The sequence below is a fragment of the Pezoporus flaviventris genome, unplaced genomic scaffold (assembly GCF_033815535.1).
Source record: "Pezoporus flaviventris isolate CSIRO_AGI_PZ_B2104156 unplaced genomic scaffold, CSIRO_AGI_Pfla_v1 ptg000035l, whole genome shotgun sequence".
Lineage (NCBI taxonomy): Eukaryota > Metazoa > Chordata > Aves > Psittaciformes > Psittacidae > Pezoporus > Pezoporus flaviventris.
In genome coordinates, this window is record NW_026892583.1 from 9,615,008 (window position 1) to 9,633,923 (window position 18,916).

The following is an 18,916-nucleotide window of genomic DNA, read 5'->3' on the forward strand; positions in this document are numbered from 1 at the left end:
GGAATGCTCCTCACATCTACTCTAGGCTGAACTATGGAAAACTTGACTTTAACCCACCTTGCAATCATGCAAAGCCAGGTTGGACAGGGCTTTGAGCAATCTGCTCTAGTGGAGCAGACCATGACCATGGCAGGGGGGTTGGAACTGGATAGTCTTTAAAGTTCCTTCCAACCCAAACCATTCTAAGATTATGTAAGTGTGGCATATTGCTATTCAAGGAAAACTCTAATGCTGGGGCTGCTTCTATTTGTTCAGCTGTAGAAGGACTGACATGCCAAGCTAGATTCGGGCCAACATAAGAGAAAAAGTGGGCTGCAATTTACTTAAAGGAGCAGCAGCAGCACTGAGGAAATCCTAATGTCCTCCCCATTCCTCTGCTAAAAGCATAATCTAACCTAGAATCGTCTCAGGTATGTAGCTACAGTTTTGGTGAGTTTTAAAGAACAACAGGACTTTGAGCTGGAGGATGTCTCACATCAGTCCAGGCTACAGCAGAAATGGAGCTCTTGAGAGATATTACACCAGCTTGCTTCTCCTGCCTGGGACTGGGGGAGAAAGATGGTGTGTTGCTATCTTGTTGCAGTTTAAACCCAGTCAGCCATAAATCAGCCACTCAGTCTCTCTCTCACTCCCCCCCTTTTCTTCGCCCCGCTCCTGGAGGGATGGGAAGGAGAATCGAAAGAATGTAATTCCCATGGGTTGAGATAAGAACAGTTCAGTAACTAAGGTATAACACAAATCACTACTGCTACCACCAATAATAATAATGATAAAGGAAATAACAAGGGAAGAGAATACAACACCTTACAACCCACCAACCGATAATACCCAGTCTGACCAAGCACCAACCGTTACCTAGTCCAACCCTGCAGTGAACTAGCCCTTCCAGGTAACTCCCAGTTTATATCCTGGGCATGATGTGCTGTGGTATGGAATACCTCTTTGGCTAGTTTGGGTCAGGTGTCCTGTCTCTGCTTCCTCCCCGCTTCCCCTCCTCCCTGGCAGAGCATGAGACTCAGAAAGTCCTTGGTCAGACTAAACATTTGAACAGTAACTAAATCATCGGTGTTATCAGCATTGTTCCCAGGCCGAAAGTCAAAAACACAGCGCTGCACCAGCTACTAAGGAGGAAAAAATGACTGCTACTGCTGAACCCAGGACATATCTTCATACTGCACCTTTATTACAGCCTTATCCAACTTGCTCTAAATTACTCATGAGTTCCAGCTGGCCAAGATTTAAGGGCAGCCTAAAAAAAAAAATTAAAAAAAAAAAAAAAAGATATCTGTGTGGCAAGATGAGTGCCTCTTTCAGAAACTGCCCATGGGTTTTTCTTCGGTCTAATCCTTCTTGCTGTGTTTGGCACCATCCACTGCAGCAAAAAAACACTGATCCCAGATACATCTCTTTTCTCCCCTACCATCCCACAGGAGCTCCAACAACAACCTGTGAAAGGTGCTGGCAGATAAAGAAATGCTCTATTTACTGACATAAGCCTTTAGAAAGGATCAAAGCCAGTAAACAATTAGCAAGCTATCATGTACCTACAAATGTACAAGAAAAGTGTCATCTGGCGAAACCAGGAATGCTAACACCTACTGCCACAAACACCCTGTCATGCTGACACATGGTTGAATTCACTAAATGAAACAGGTAATTATTATAAATGAGAAATGGCACTTGCCAGTATCCTCATCCCACTGAATAAATGAAATTTGTTTACTCTGGTTTCTTTTCAGATGTTTAACAAAGATGATACAGAGGTAAAAGAGTCCTTGTAATTTAGTAGATTCCTGGCACTAAGTCTCCTTTTACGGGATTTTCTTTAATTAACTCTAATTTTTCTTAGCAAATTTTAACTTCTTCACTTTAGAAACTCTTCCAAGTTATTTAACATAAATTTTACTTATTCTTGAATAATCAAACCCTCATGCTTCCTCCACAAGGGTTTACATGGAGATCAGCAGTGGTCTCTGTCCTCCAAATACTCTTCCTCATCCAGTGATAGAGAAAGGACACTTAATCATGCTGTTTTCTTAGCCTGAGAACTGTTACAGAGTCTTTCTTTTAAGAAAATCTTGTAAATAGTGCAGAATTATTACCTTCCTGGCTAGAAGTTAAAAAAGTCGTCTACTCTGAAAAGGTTGAGCACAAAAATTATGCCCAAGGTACAAGAGATAATTTTTAACTATTCTGATTCCAGCTGCCTTTCCACTCTGAATTGTTCTTTGAACATGAGTCCATCCAAACTCCCTTTCACAACAGTTTCAGCCACTCTTTTATTTTTCTTGATTTCACTGTCAGCTTCATGCTGTGGTGCATCTCAGCCCAAGCATGATGAACTCCACCAGTCTCCTCTCCCTTGGTCTGCAGTGTCGTTCCCAGCTGTACATAATTTCCTACGTCATCTCAGACTTTCTTAGCATGTCAGCAAACAGATTTCATCTGGCCTAGGGCAGATTTTCCTGCTGGAACACAGAAGCAGGTTTCCAGTGCAAGGACCATCTGGCTCTGCTCTGGTACTGGCAGGTTTGACAATGACTAAGCTATAACTAACTACATTATGGAAGAATTTAAAAAAAAAAGAAAAGAAAAAGAAAAAAGAGTAAACAAGTATTCTAGGCATAGGGAACTTTACCCCATTAGGAAGACTCAGTTTAGTATGCAGGTCTAGTGGGGGCTGGTGGAGCTGGTATGTTTTGGTAGGAGGTTTGCCAGACTGGTCAAGGAGGCTTCATACTAGATGTGTTGGGGGAGAGGGGCATCATTCCATCCCAACACACCCAGTCAGTTGCCACTATCTATAATAAATGCTTGGAGCAACGTAAAGATATTCCAGCCGCTCCAGCCAATGAGCCGGATTCATTTGGAGCTCTGCTCAGATGCCTCTATACAAATGCCCGTAGCATGGGGAACAAACAAGAGGAATTAGAGATGTGTGCACGTCTACGGGGGTATGATATAATAGGCATCACAGAAACATGGTGGGATGGCTCCTATGGCTGGAGTGTTGGAATGGAAGGTTGCAGGCTCTTTAGAAAAGACAGACCCGGCAGGTGGGGAGGGGGAGTTGCTATTTATGTTAGGGATAGGCTGGAGAGTATGGAACTCTGTGTGGGGACAGGTGAGCAGTCCACAGAGAGTTTGTGGGTCAGGGTTAAAGAGAAAACAGCTATGGGAGACATTACTGTGGAGATCTGTTACAGGCCACCTGATCAAGAGGAATCTGAGGATGAAGCGCTCTGGAGACAAATAGGAACAGCCTCACATTCACAGGCCCTTGTTCACATGGGTGACTTCAACCACCCTGACATCTGTTGGAAGGACGGTACTGCCTGGCACAAGCAATCCAGGAGGTTCCCTGATTGTGTAGAAGACAACTTCCTTCTGCAAGTAATAGAGGAGCCGACAAGGAGAGGTGCCATGCTTGACCTCGTGCTCACCAACAGGGAAGGGCTGGTTGGAAATGTGACTCTTCAGGGCAGCCTTGGATGCAGCAATCATGAGATGGTTGAATTGCAGATCCTCAGGACAGTGAGAAGAGTGTGCAGCATGCTCACTGCCCTGGACTTCAAGGGAGCAGACTTTGACCTCTTCAGGAACCTGCTTAGTAAGGCACAGAGGTGAGACTGACTGGTCTGTAATTCCATGGGTCATCCATTTTCCCCTTCTTGAAAATGGGGGTTATATTTCCCTTTTTCCAGTCATTGGGAACTTCACCTGGCTGCCAGGATTTCTCAAATATGATGGCCAGTGGCTTCGCAACTTCATTTGCCAGCTCCTTCAGGAACCGCAGATGGATGTGATCAGGACCCATGGACTTGTGCATGTCTTTGCCTCTGTCTTCACACCACCCAAGTCTTGGAAGGCAGACACAGGGACTGTGGGAATGATGACTCTAGGCCCACTGTAGGAGAGGATCTGGTTCGAGACCATCTTAAGAACCTGAACGTGAAGAAGTCCACGGAACATGATGAAATCCATCTGCGGGTCCTGAAGGAGCTGGCAAGTGAAGTTGCTAAGCCACTGGCCATCGTATTTGAAAAAACGTGGCAGTCAGGTGAAGTTCCCGATGACTGGAAAAAGGGAAATATAACCCCCATTTTCAAGAAGGGGAAAATGAATGACCTGGGGAATTACAGACCAGTCAGTCTCACCTCTGTGCCTGGCAAAATCTTGGAGCAGATTCTCCTGGAAGGCATGCTAAGGCACATGAAAATCAACAAGGTGCTTGGTGACAGCCAGCATGGCTTCACTAAGGGGAAATCCTGCCTGACCAATTTGGTGGCCTTCTATGATGGGGCTACAGAACTGATGGACAGGGGTAGAGCAGTTGACGTCATCTACCTGGACTTGTGCAAAGCTTTGCATCAATTTGATGGATGGACCACTTGGTGGATAAAGAACTGGCTGGATGGCCGCACACAAAGATTTGTGGTCAATGGCTCAATGTCCGGCTGGAGACCAGTAATGAGTGGTGTCCCTTAGGGATCGGTGTTGTGACCGGTCTTGTTCAACATCTTTGTTGGTGACATGGACAGTGGGATTGAGTGCACCCTCAGCAAGGTTCTTTTTTAACTGTTCAAACTTCGTCATCATCTCAAAGGGCATAATTTCCTTTTGGTCGGAATATTTTGAATACAAGTAAAGGACATTTGAAGACCGGATGAGTGCTGGGGTTGTTCAGACTGGAGAAGAGAAGGCTCCAGGGTGACCTTAGAACAGCCTTCCAGTGCCTAAAAAGTCTGAGAAGAAAGCTGGAGAGGTATGTTCTACAAGGGCTTGTGGGGATAGGAAAACGGGAAATGGCTTTAAGCTGAAAGAAGGCAGATTTAGGTTAGACATTAGGAAGAAGTTCTTTCCTGTGTGGGTGGTGACGTGCTGGCACAGGTTGCCCAGAGAAGCTGTGGCTGCCCTATCCCTTGCAGTGTTCAAGGCTAGGCTGGACAAGGCTTGGAGCAACCTGGTCTAGTGAAAGGTGTCCCTGCTCATGGCAGGGGGTTGGAACTGGATGAGCTTTAAGGTCCCCTCCAACACAAACCATTCTGTCGTTCTATGTGAACTGAAGAATAGGAAGGGGCATAGCTGATGACAAATTCTGAAAACTGAGCTCAGGGTGACATGGAATCCTCTGGTGCAGGAGCCTGGGCTCAGTGGCCATCTTGTTCTAGCAACCTTCTGGTGGCGTGGGAGTAGGTCCACAATTTATCTCTTTTAGGTTTTGCTATTGTAAAATTAAACATCTATTTTAAGCCATACACTCTTTCAGCAGTCAGTGGAGAGAGATGGGCATCTCCTAGAGGCAACTCAACATGTTTGGAGGTAAGTTTGTCTAAGATGCAAGAGTGTCCTGGGTTCAGCAGTAGCAGTCATGTTTCTGCTTCGTGGTAGCTGGTGCAGTGCTGTGTTTTGACTTCCAGCCTGGGAGCAGTGCTGGTGATACCGATGTTTTTGGTTGTTGCTAAGTGATGTTTACCCTGACCAAGGACTTTGTGAGGCTCATGCTCTGGACAGGGGCTTCCGGGTGGGAGTCGTTTCTTGGCCGGTGGTATCGTATTCTCTTCCCTTGTTATTTTCCCTTATCATTGTTGTCGTTGGTAGTAGCGGTGGTGATTTGTGTTGTACATTGGTTGCTGGACTGTTCTTGTCTCAACCCGTAGGAGTTGCACTCTTTCGATCCTCCTCCCCGTTCCTCCGGGAGTGGGGAAGGGGAGAGCCCCGAGGGGGCCCTCGATTGCTGTCAGCCCGGCACCACTCACTGGGAGTGAGTGAACAAGTTACCTGACTGGGTTTAAACCACGACAAAGAGATAAATAACCATGGAGGAAATTTGAGCTAGATACACTAAAAGAGGTGATTCCTTTTAGTCCAATGCAAACTTATTGGTGTGTCTGTTTTTTTTGGATGGTCATTTAGCACAGAAATGTCAGTGATTCTCTGTAATTTGAACCAGTTAATACATCCAAGTGATATAAAATCCTGCTTGCATCAATCTGCCACAGAATTGACATGGTATACCTCATCTTCACTTCTGCATTAATGACCCAAACATTAAGAAAAAATATCCATATTCTGTATAATGAGAAACTAAAATGTTTTATAAACATATAGCAAGGTAAATACAGAGTCATTTTCATAACTATAATATATAGCTTACAATCTTGTATTCAACTTACTCTTGACTTTGATGCCAGCAATACATGTGGTTGACAGGGAAAGCAGATTGTGAATGCTTGACTGACACACTAAATGTTACGGGTCTGTAATTGCAGGCAACATGACAACACAACCATCAGAAAAGGCCCTGGTATTTATTTGCCTCATATCCCTAGGTGCTTGGCTTTCAAGCATGCTTGGATCCAAGCAACAAGAATATTAACACCCCTAAAGCCAAAAATAGGTCCAACATCCCAGTTAAAATAAACTGCAGATAATCTCTTGTGTTAAAATTATGGAGTGCAGCCTAGTGAAATCAAAGCAAACTGTGATGGGGACTCCTGTGCCTCTTGGATGTGGGCTTGATGTTTTTTCAGGTGCTGCTGCTTTATCCTATTTCTTTAATTTGAATGTTGTCTCTTTGCAGAGATGTTGCCTTGCACAAATCCTTTTGCAAGTCTTTTCTGGTGAAATAAATCTGTGGTTTTTTTCATGTTGGTCCATACATACATCGAACACTTTTTGTTCTGATCCCCCAGTCCATTCCTTTTCTCACTACGTTTCTTGTACAAGGTTTCGATAGTATTCCTAGCTCTGATCTTCTCTGAAATTCATGTGGTGGATTTCAGACCATGCAATAGACATTTGAGTGTCACAGGATTGTTAATCCTTTCAGGACTGTTGATCTCTTTGACTCCAAGAGCCCATGTTCTTTCTCCTTGATAAAGTCCCTCACTCAACACATTCACAGTCTAAAAAGAGGGGGTTTTGTGTGCATGTCTCTGATTTACTTGGGGATGCACAGCTTAATACCTAGAAATGAAACAATTAGAAATGAGTAAATTTATCTTAGTTTTTAGAAACATGAGCAACAACACACTTATGGGATGTCTTGGGTATTTGCAGCTGCTGCATGTGCCTAGTGAGGAAACAACCTGAATCCTCCTGTACTAGCTGCTTTGCCTCATGGGAGTTTGAACCTTACAGAGACACCCCACCTCAGTATCGTTAGCATTTTGTACCCTTGATAGGCTATTTCAATATCCCTATTAGCCATTCTGTGTCTCACAACAATTGAGGGACCACAAGTGAATGTGCTAATAAGAAATAATACTAGCAATACAGCTCCTTGGAAGAAGCTGTGAGCAGGAGTGTGGCCTCCTAGTTTCTTTTTCTTTAAGTCTGAACATATAAAAAGTATTTTCAAAGCTTTGTTACTCGATTGTTACAGTTTCTGCATTTATTCCTAACCATAACATTTAGAATTTAGATTTCATAAAGAACAGAGACATCCATGATAATGTTTCCAGGAGATATATGTAAATCAAGAGATTTTGAAAAAAGATCGAAGAAATTAAATGAGAAACAACCAAGTGGAAGATTCATGGCAGGGTATTTTAGTGTTGTTCTCCCAGAGACTCCTGAGGCTCCTGAATAGGGAGCTTGGGTAGACATGTGTCCTGGGTTCAGCAGTAGCAGTCATTTTTTCTCCTTCTTAGTAGCTGGTGCGGTGCTGTGGTTTTGACTTTTGGCCTGGGAACAGAGCTGATAACACTGATGTTTTTAGTTACTGCTCAAATGTTTAGTCTGACCAAGGACTTTGTGAGCCTCATGCTCTGCCAGGGAGGAGGGGAAGCGGGGAGGAAGCAGAGACAGGACACCTGACCCAAACTAGCCAAAGAGGTATTCCATACCACAGCACATCATGCCCAGGATATAAACTGGGAGTTACCTGGAAGGGCTAGTTCACTGCTCAGTCAGGCTGCATATCGACAGGTGGTATTGTGTTCTCTTCCCTTGTTATTTCCCTTGTCATTATTATTATTATTGGTGGTAGCAGTAGTGATTTGTGTTATACCTTAGTTACTGGACTGTTCTTATCTCAACCCATGGGAGTTGCATTCTTTCAATTCTCTTTCCTGCCCCTCGTGGGGGGGGGGGAAGAAAAGGAGGGGAGTGAGCCAGACGGCTGCTGATTTACAGCCTGGGCTTAATCCACGAAAAAATGTTTTATCTACAAAATGCAGGCACAACCTCTACTTGACACCCAGACACTGAAAGCTTGAAAATCTAGAAAGGGGTGCAACAAGAAAGCTCATTGTGCAGAAGGTGCGTGGGTCTTTCTCTGCTCTGTGCCTTATTTTTGTCCTCACTTGAGGAAACCTTAAACTTAGTCCTGGTGACACAGAAAGAAACTGCAGCAACTGTGTCCTGCTCCTCCTATTCCTAATTGTGCCCAGGGAGGCAGGAGCCAAGCAGTGAGCTGTGTTGATGGTTCTCTCCAGCAAGACAGGCACAGTGAAAGGAGTTTACAATTGAGTTTGCAGTTTGGAGAATTTATCCAAAGAAAGACAGACTGGAGAGAAGGAGCTGTGCTCGCTCATGCAGCTTGTTGCAGCAAACCAGCCTGTGCAAAGCCAAATCTGGCTGGACAACTGGACTTCCGCAGGCATGGGTTGAACTACAAGGAATTGTCATTGCAATCTGAAAAGACTTTTTCTCTCTGAAAAGTCATCAAGGTAATGGAAGGGTTTGGCCTTTAACAAAGGTGCTAAAGTAATCACCTTGACAACTGAAACTGATAGTGTTGATATCATCAGCTAATTCAGCTTGAGGAAGTGATGTGCAAATTTCATGCCCTGCACCACAGATGTGACAGGTGTGTGATGGGTTTGGCTGCAGGATGTCTGGGGCCTTAAGTTTCACCCAGCCAAAAGTTAGCAAGCCCTAAACTCATCTAGGCTGTGATTTTGGAAGAAGCGTGATAGAACTAGGTGCTCAAACATGTGAAACTTGAAGTGATATGGCTTCACAGGGTCTAATCAAGACTGTCTTAAGGTATTTCTCCTTTGTATTGTAATGCAGTGCAGAGCCACCATTGACTCAGGGGAGTTTAATTTGTCTCTATTATATATGTATGTGTTTCACTCACACACATCCTTTATGAAAAGAGCTGTAAATGACTTTTTATGAGAAACATGCACTCGCATATTATTTCTTTTTGTGTCTAAGAAAAATGAGCCTTTTCATTTAATTTGCTCCAATTTCTCCTTTCAGTCCTCCCGATTACAGACCTGTAGACTGCAATTACTGTATATTTTATCTGCTCTCACAAAAGGGTAGAAGAAATCGGTAGCACAAGTGTCAGCAGTACTGGTGTGGGGTAATGCAAATCTCTGCCCTCAGCCATCAGAAGTATATTATCAGTTCAACCACTTCTAATTTTTTGGTGACTGCAAGAGGGGCATGTACCTGGACCAGTTTTGAATTAGTATCATTATTTTCAAAATACAAACACTCCTGCTATGATAGCCAACACACAGCATGATTTGGGTCTACTTTCTGGCTTTTTACATCCACCTGCTGACCAAACCATGCGTGATCATAGAATCATAGAATAGTTAGGGTTGGAAAGGACCTTAAGATCATCTAGTTCCAACCCCCCTGCCATGGGCAGGGACACCTCACACTAAACCATGTCACCCAAGGATTTGTCCAACTGGTCTTGAACACTGTCAGGGATGGAGCATTCAAAACCTCCCTGGGCAACCCTTTCCAGTGCCTCACCACCCTAACAGGAAAGAATTTCCTCCTTATATCCAATCTAAACTTCCCCTGTTTAAGATTTAACCTGTTACCCCTTGTCCTATCACTACAGTCCCTAATGTCCCTCCCCAGCATCCCTATAGGCCGCCTTCCAGTATCTGGTGAGTAAAAGTAGTAATTCTCAATGTAACAATCCTCTTTGGCCCTGGTGTGCTTAGTTGGCTGGTTGCTTGGAAGTTTTTCTGCCCCTTAGAACAGTCTGTCATCTGGCCCAGCTCACTCTTGCTCTATAGGGGTTATTTGAGCATGGTGAGTTTCGTTCTGCTGAGACGACTCTTCTTAAAACCCCAGAAATGAGAGTGATTCAAGGCCATATAGCCAGTGTCCAGTAACCTACAGGACATCACAGCATTTTTCTCATGTTACTTTCAGGTTCATGCACAGATGGTGGTGCTGTAACAGCCCTAATTTGTCTTTGAAACTTCTAGGGTAAATCCAGAAACTCAACCTTTTACTCCAAGTAAACTTTGAAAACGATTATTGCACACTTAAATTTCAGCTATTGACCTAGGCTTGCCACTTCAATAGACCAGAGATATTACACAGCACTGGCAATAAAAGGAGAAAAAAAAAAAACAGTTGTTTAAACTTCATACCAGTTTTCTGTTGTGCTACCCAGGAAGACCTTGGCAGCTACCAAATTGTCAAATGTGGGGTGTTTTAGTGTCAAGACAGTAACTTACTAGGAAGAAACCAAATCAAACAAAGCCAAGAATGCTGTCTATGCTTAAAGACCTAAGGCAGTAAACAACATCCCAGCCATTTAATTGAAGCAGCTGAATGTCTCTGTACCAGCAGGGTCCTGTCCAAGCTCCTAGCAATCCTTTTAGACAAGGTAGGCACAGAAAGTGAGTGGACAGAAGGTCAAGGTTTTATGTGTGTCTCATAAACCCCTGACTAATAAAAAGTTGGGACTTTTGCAACTGGGACCATGAAAGCCTTTATGAAAAGCTGCATTGTTATTGACAAGATTTCAGAAGTCCTACCTTCAGTGCAATTTCCCACTTGAGTCATCTGGCCTTCACTGAAAGGTAGGAGAGGAAGGGATAGAGCAAATTGGGGGACAGTAGGCAGACAGTAGACTGGGAAGGAGAGAAAGCAAAAGAAAGAAATTACTGGTAAGGTTTTCAGGAATTCATGTGGTCCTGTCATGGTACTAATGCACAGGTTAGTGAAGAGAGGAGGCATGATGGGAAACTGGCTGAAAACCTCTATTTCAGAAATAAAAAGAATGAGCAGTTCTAGAGAGGGGATAGATGGCATGGTAAAAAGAGTATACAGGGAGGACCTCTGAAGTCCTCATTGTCAGGAGAAACCTTGTAAAGAAGCTTGACTGAAAAAGAGGTTTTGCTACATTAGCCATGCCCAAAGCAGAATGGCTTGGAAGAGAATCATTGTTTCATGGGAAATTGATAAAAAAATAAGGCTCATCAATTTTCCTCAGGGCTTTTTTTTTTGTTTTGTTTTGTTTTGTTGTGGGTTTGTTGTTTTTTTTTTGCTACCAGGAAACCTATAGACTAAATTAGGATTTTTTTTCCATTTCCATTTTTCACCTCGAATTTTTCCCTTATTTCCTCTTCATTCTTATTTCATCTTGTTAAAGGGATACAATAGGAAATGAAAAACAGGGAATATAGAAGAAAGAAGAGGTTATATTTTTTTAATATAATTGCCTTCTGTCTTCATCATGTGAACTATATTTTCCATATACATTTCTTAAAGGTCTTTGGTGTAACAAATAAATAATAATGATCTGAAACTTTGTGGCCTGTTCAATTCCTAACATAGGCCTTGGCTTTGCTAAGAGGGTTTTTTTTGCAGTAATATGTGCAGTATTCTAGATGAAGATGGTAGTGAAAGGAGCTCCCTCAGAATCCCTCACTGTCAATGTGACCCATCTGTAAGACGCACACAGGAAGAGAAACTTGGGTCCAGCTTTGTAAGAACTGGTTAAGAACCTCTCACTGGATAAAAGCAGAAAACCCTGCCACAATCACTCCTGGGAGGTAATTTAAGTTAACTAGGCAATTTTGGCCAGTATTCAAGCAGGAAGGGATGTGAGCCCTCTCAACCTTTCTTTGAAGTCACAGATATATATGGGCATACTGAGAACATCTTTGATAGGCTCCCAGCTTCTGAATATTGAAGTTTCTGTAATCACATTTTAAAACCTTTTTGATAATAATCATCCCATCAAAGTGTCTTTTTATGGCTTTTCATGTCAGGCTGTGTCAGCAGCATCATGCTGTGGTATGTAGCATGGCATTAAATCAGAGAGTGGTGTATTTTAACTGCAGAGATCAAATATTAAGCAGGGGAAAGAAACATGGTGCTGCACTGTACAGATCCTTTTACTCGTATGTATATATTTATTGCTCAAGATGTCCAGCCTTCTCTCCTGATACCTACCATGTTCTCCCCTGATGAGTGCTGTTGCAGACAAATGGCAAGGCCTTTAGAAAGCCAAAATTTTAACAATAAAAAAAATCAGGATAACTTGCAGAAAAAAAAACATATATGCTCCTGGCTACACAGCAGAAAGTGCTGCTAAGGGTTAGTGCTTCAATAAGCCTTTACTTTCTCCTCAAAGACAAGGAGTTAACACAGGCTTGTGGCCAGGAGGGACTGCAGGACAGACCCCCATGGTCTGGGCTCTCATGGTTTTTGAGGAGGTGGAACCATCTGGATATTCACTAAAGTGTCTTTTCACAGCTGATAAGTCAAAATTTCAATAGCTGTGCCTGTTTTACTTATCTCTGAAGAAATATAATGGTTTTCACCTCTCTGGGCTTTCATCATTGTTAGTGTCGCATTTTCTTTTATTTGCAAATTTAATGTTCTGAAACTGTTTCTAATTTTCTTTATTTCTTCTCCATCTGTCCCTGTCTTCATGGTATTGACTTTCTTCTCTCTCCTCTGTAACATGTCAACTTTTTTTCTTGTGTTTCTGTGCTCCTGATAAGAACAATTACCTCAGTGTGAATAAAGCAAATTTCAGCAAATAAATCCATGCTATATCAAGCATGCTGAACCCAAGGAACCAGCTGGGATAAAGCCAGGTGCAGTCTTAGCTTTATTGAACCCTTTCTGTGTTCTGCTCAGAGAGCTGTTTTCTCTGTTCACCTCCTAAAGCAAAACAAAAGGGCTTCTTTACCTTGTTTGCAACACTGGATGGGGAGCAATCCTGAGACTTTCAGATCTGGACCAGGCTGGTTTGCTCAACAGCAAACAGTGGACACACAGAGCTAGGAAAACACATTGCCAGTCCTTAAACAGTATCCCCACAGTGCTGGAATTTCAGGATTCACCTCTGTTCCATGGCAGATCCTTCAGAGAAACAAGATTCCTTACACTTTCAATTTCTCATTTTCTCCCTCTTCATCCAAGCTGACACTAATGTACTAGTGCTCAGAGCAGGGGGAAGTTGTTGTTCCCTCCACAGACAGAGCCTGCAGCTTGGTCACAGCTGTGTGAAAGATGCATTACACTAATGGAATTTTCTTGTTTTTTATTTCAGATTGGGTAAATCCACAGTAGGGCTGCATGTGATTTCTAATCCATTAGTCACTTCTTGCCCCTGTTGGAAAATGACAAGTTATGTTCTCCATCTCCCATCTCCATTAACTCTGTCTTCCAGCTTAAGCTGGTTCTAACTTTGGGATTTTTTAGCTACAGCTGTAATTTTCATCTCTACTTGCCCTGATCCTGGTGCTTCTTGTGCCCGCTCCAGATGGAGCAACACTTGAGGGACAAATGCAAAAGGGCTTTGTGGTCAGGACTGTATGTCATGGCCATTGGAAAGAGCAGGAACTCACCTTGAGTATCCTTACTCCTAGTTTTACAAGTGCAGAAAGTATGGCAGCACACAAAATCCTCTAAGGGGCTGGTTGCAACCCAGTTGGTTCAGAACTGGTCCAGAATCTTCCACTGATCCCAGGCATTTGGCCTTTTGTGTCCAATCTCAGTATGAGAAATTTAAAATTGTTACATCTTCCATTTGCAAATACACCTAAATGTCAATGAAATGACAACTGGATAAATTTGCATTGCTTTACTCCAGCTTTACACTGCTATAGTCTTTGAAATCCAACAGAGTGGTTCAGAGATGAGTGTAATTTATATTACATAGGATTGCCTTTAGCACTAAGGGTTAGAATTGTGATTGTTCTCAGTGTGCTTTTTGCTACCAAGTACTGCCAAGTGCTAATGTCATCACTGGAGAAGTCACCAAGAGTTCAGTGTTGTCAAGAATGTCATGCTTTGTTTTTTGGCACTAGCAGCACAACAACATCACTTAAATTTAATTCTCTTGAAAAGAAAAAGTCAACTATGCCTCTTAGTACAAGATTTCAGGCATGTTTGTTAGTCAATAATTACTCTTAAACCACCATGGCCCTTGCAAAATAGTCTTGTTCCTCACAGATAGCAATCTGTTACAGGAGTGATTACATTATGCTTTCAATAAGAGAGCTCACAAATTGATTTGTTTTCTATTAACCAGTCAAAAACTCAATGCATCTTAAAGCTTGGCTACATGAAGGATAAAAAAGTGCTGGGCAATTCCCTCTTCTAGCCTCTAAAAAATTAGCTGTTACAATTTTAACAGCAAACTGTTACTCATTTTCTCCCATACGTGGTTTTCCTATTTCACTGCTACCTACTTCATGTCTTTTGAGGTCATTTCATGCTTCACCATACCCTCTTTCCCATAGTCAGTGACAAGACATGCCAAAACATGCATTTTCCCTTCACGTCAGTAAAAAAACCCCAACATCAAAGGAACACAGGCCCAGCAGGAAGTTAATAGATACACATAATTTAGTTGTGTAAGTATTTCCTCTGTCCACAGCACAAAAAAAAGTAAATGTATCAGATGGCTGCTAGAAGGAGGAGGCTCCTGCGACCAATGAAGATGCAACTCTGATCCATTTGTTCCCTGCTGGGAAGCACCAGCAGCTCTGGCTTTTCCTGCAGATGCAGCCTTTGGTCTGGTCCTGCTGTGGGGAAACACACAAGTTTAACTTTCGGGCAGTATAAGAGCAAGTGAAGGAAGGTCTGTCTCCCAGTTCAGATGTGCAAAAGGCTGTCGGGCAGAGCAAGATCCTGGTTTCCAATCCCTTGTCTTAGAGCTGCTCCTGTGCTTTCTGCAAGGCTGTCTGTCATCTGCAACAGCACTAAGAACAGTTTTTGCAAGCTGTCTTCAACATATAGACTGGATGCTCTCTGCTTTTTCCAGCTCTAATTCCTAGGATATTGTGTTATGTTTTTCTTTCTATTGCCTCTGCTCCTTTCAAGCTTCAACTTATTCTCTCCACAGAGGCCCACAAACAGCATCAGTCTCAAGAGGGACAGGTCCCTCCCATGGTCTGGGGAGGCTGGGTTGTATCCCCTCCAGCAGAGGTGGGGTTTGAACTTCTAATCCATAAATTAGATGCTAAGCTTCTATGTGAAATGAATGTGGCAGTATGTTACCTCCTGTGATGTATAAGGAAAACATGACTGCAGCTCCATTTTAGAACAAGCACAGAAATTAAGGCTTAGGAAGAAGTTATATGCATGAGCTGAGCAGCAACTGGATATGTGTATTTTCCCACAACCCTGTCAGGATAAACCTCAGCCTTCGCTGGCAGAGGACTTAGCCTACTGGATGCCCTGATAGCTGTCCAACAAAGGCACTTTGCACCCAACACATGCAATTTTCTCTCTTGCAGTCAACATGGACAGCAGCTCTGGGTCCGGATTCACTCTAGGTCATCCACCTTACCAGAGCCACTATATAAAGTCAGATTTTTGAGTAGGGAGGGCAGACAAAGATAAGTGGGCTGCGGAAGTAACGGGACACCCTATAAACAAGTCCCAAAAGAATAAATTATCACCCGCAGATAGAGTTAGGACATGATGTGAAGACAGTTGGGTTCAAGGACAGAAGGATTCATTTCCAAAGTGTTTGGTCAGTAGCACTCACATATCTGGAAGAGTTCTTTATAATTACAGAAAAGCCAGGCTTTTGAAAAGAGCATTTGCCTCTTGAAAACTAACATGGCTTTGTCTCCTGAAAACTGCTTAGATGTAATTATTCACACGAAAAGTTGTACTGACAAGACTCTAAACACTAGCTTTCATTTATTCAGGGTATGAATCTAGTGATTACCTGATCCTATATTTATGGCATTTGACATCAGTAGCCAAAGTAGCTAGAACATATAATTAAGCGTTCAAACATGGTATTGTTTAACAGCAATGCAAAACTTGGATTTATGTGCTAAGATATGTAGTTAAGGTAGAAGACTAAGAGAAACTGATACAGGTACCAATGAGTGATTAATTCCAGTTTATTTATATGCAAGGATTTATAATAAGTTCTTAGAATTAGTTGAAGATATGGTGATGATGGAAAATGAGATCAAATTAAACAGAATTCTACAAGCATGCCAGGTTGGTCAGTGCTTTGAGCAACCTGGTCTAGTGAAAGGTGTCCCTGCCCATGGCAGGGGGTTGGAACTAGATGGTGCTTAAAGTCCCTTCCAACACAAACTATTCTAGGATTATATGACTGTATGATCTAAATTGTAGTGTTCCCATTAAACCTGCTGGAGCATGGACAGCTGTGAGTAAAGCAGGAATATCAAGAGGAAGAACTGAATTACTTTAAGGCTTTTTTTTCTCTAGAAAAGTAAATCAACACAACCATTGTGTTGACATACAGTAATACATCTGAAGAGACAGCAGAACATTGTGAAAGCATAATGCTTAAGGAAGAATATTTGTCCCATCTGACCATCACCAGTTAGGAGGAATGAAAATGACATCTAGCTACCAACATGACAGGGCTGTAAGGAAACCAAATTCAGTCTTAAAATTCAGTCTATGATATGCAGAGACAACTAATTCCAGTGAAGATCACCCTGATGCCAGTAGAACAGGCCCAGGTGAGAGTTCATCTCTGTGCAGTTCTGAACAGGCTTACTGAAGGAACCAAAAAAAAAAATGGTACTAGAACAATTGCTAAGGAGGGCTATAAAGGGCATCAGGCACTGGTGATGTCATAAAAGAAGGTGAAGGATTTTTGTGCTAGTTAGGTTTAATAAAGAAAGGCTAAGACAACATTTCATTGCTTTTTGTAGATGCCTGTAGAGGGACAGAAACACACCAGAAGTGAAGCAGACCAACTTCAAGTAAAGGATAATGCTGGCACAAGAATACGTAGGGGCAAACTGGAACTCATTTCAGCTGGATGTCTGAAGATCTGTAGCTATCACTACAGTGATGCTGAGGATTGAATCCTCATTAGGATTCTGAAAGTGAGCTAAATCATTCTGTGAAAGGAATAATATCACAGTGGGTATCAGGCTAAAACAGGTTTTAGAGGTTCTCATGGTCCAGTTGTGGTGCAGAGAGCCCATTGTCATAGATGCAAAGTCAAGATTCCTTAGGGGTTATGGATTATAACTTGACTCATTATTGCTTCACTGAACCTTTTGTTAACATCTCTGTTTGTTTAGTCCAAACAGACATATGGTAAATACCTTGATAACTAAATCAAGAATCAGTATTCAATAATTCACTGTATAAACACTGTATCCTTTCTACATTAACAAGACATACTATGACTATCTTGAGCTGAATCAACAAGGCTGTTAGGAAACAATGCAGGAAGGCACAATGATACAAATTTTTATAAATTATTAGGTGTTCTTCACTACCATCAGCTGTAAATCCACAGCAATGAGCATCACTCTTGCCTAAACATAGGTAATTCCCTAAGAAATCTTGCTGAATTAATTACTGATTTATTGCCTCTTCCATGAAAATCTGCAGTTAATACTACCACACCAAATACCAAATGGACAGCCTTCTCTTCTTTTTCCAAACAGAACTTTGTGCTATAGCCTGGGACATTTCCAAATCCAGCATTTAATCAGGATATTACCTCTGAAGGGTAAAGATTGCTTTTTAATCTCCAAATCCCAGGCAGCTGCTGTATTAAATACAAGGATATGTTATCCCTCTTTAGTACCTAGTCCTTAATCAGACACATTGAGATTATGCTGAAAACAGTCCCTCCTTACTTCCAACACCTGATTTGAAATTCCAGATTCTCCCCTTAGATGTTCTTACTGAAAAAGTTGAACACTCAAGGAGAAAAATATGACCAGGAATAAGTAGTCTCTAAACACAACAGCACAGCTTGCTTGCAGAGTATTTAGATTTTAGAATACTTTGTAGGGCAAAGATAAGTATGTAGAAGTGGAAAGTTGTTTAGTTTTATTTAAAGTCTGGAAAACTTGCCAAACAGCAAGAAGCTTAATAAGGCAATCTTATTTGATTTAACCAAGAGAAGTGAAAGCAATTACTTGACCTGTTTTCCGAGTACCTACATTAAAGATTTCTTTCAGGTGGGATCTTCTCAGGCTACCAGACAAAGTTGTGAGAAGACCTATGTCTGAAATAGGAATCTGGGAGAAATCTGAGAAATCTGGCATGAAAAACACACTGTATTTTTTGAACAATAAAGCAATTAGCTTATGGTGTAATTTATCTGTGCAAGTAGTGAATTCTTTGACAAGAGAATTCATTAAAATAAAGCACAGAGTTTACCTAAAGGAGATTTTTCAGCTCAGTCAGAATCACAGAATGGTATCACTCAGTTCCAACCCCATGCCATGGGCAGGGATGCCTCACACTAGACCATGTCACCCAAGGCTCTGTCCAACCTGACCTTGAACACTGCCAGGGATGGAGCATTTACCACTTCTCTGGGCAGCCTGTTCCACTGCCTCACCACCATCACAGTGAAGAACTTCTTCCTTATACCTAACCTGAACTTCCCTTGTTTTAGTTTAAACCAACAAGGGGTTTTCTGGAGCACTCCTATGGGTGCTTGGCAGGAGGTCAAACAGGGCCCTAGGAGTTTCCTCTGGCTTTAAGATCTGTAATTCCAACAAAGACATAGCTCAGCAGTGTTTAAAATAGTGGTCAGGACACTGCAAGGTATTGTAGGGAAGATTTGAGTCAGATGGAGAAATTTTGGGGGAAAAAAAAAAAAAAGATTTATTTGAGTCTTGCAATAATTTGCTGTGTTGCACTTGGCCAAACTTCTAGTTTCTATTTGATAAATTCCAAGGGGTCTGGTCTGCTGGGACTGATATTAAAG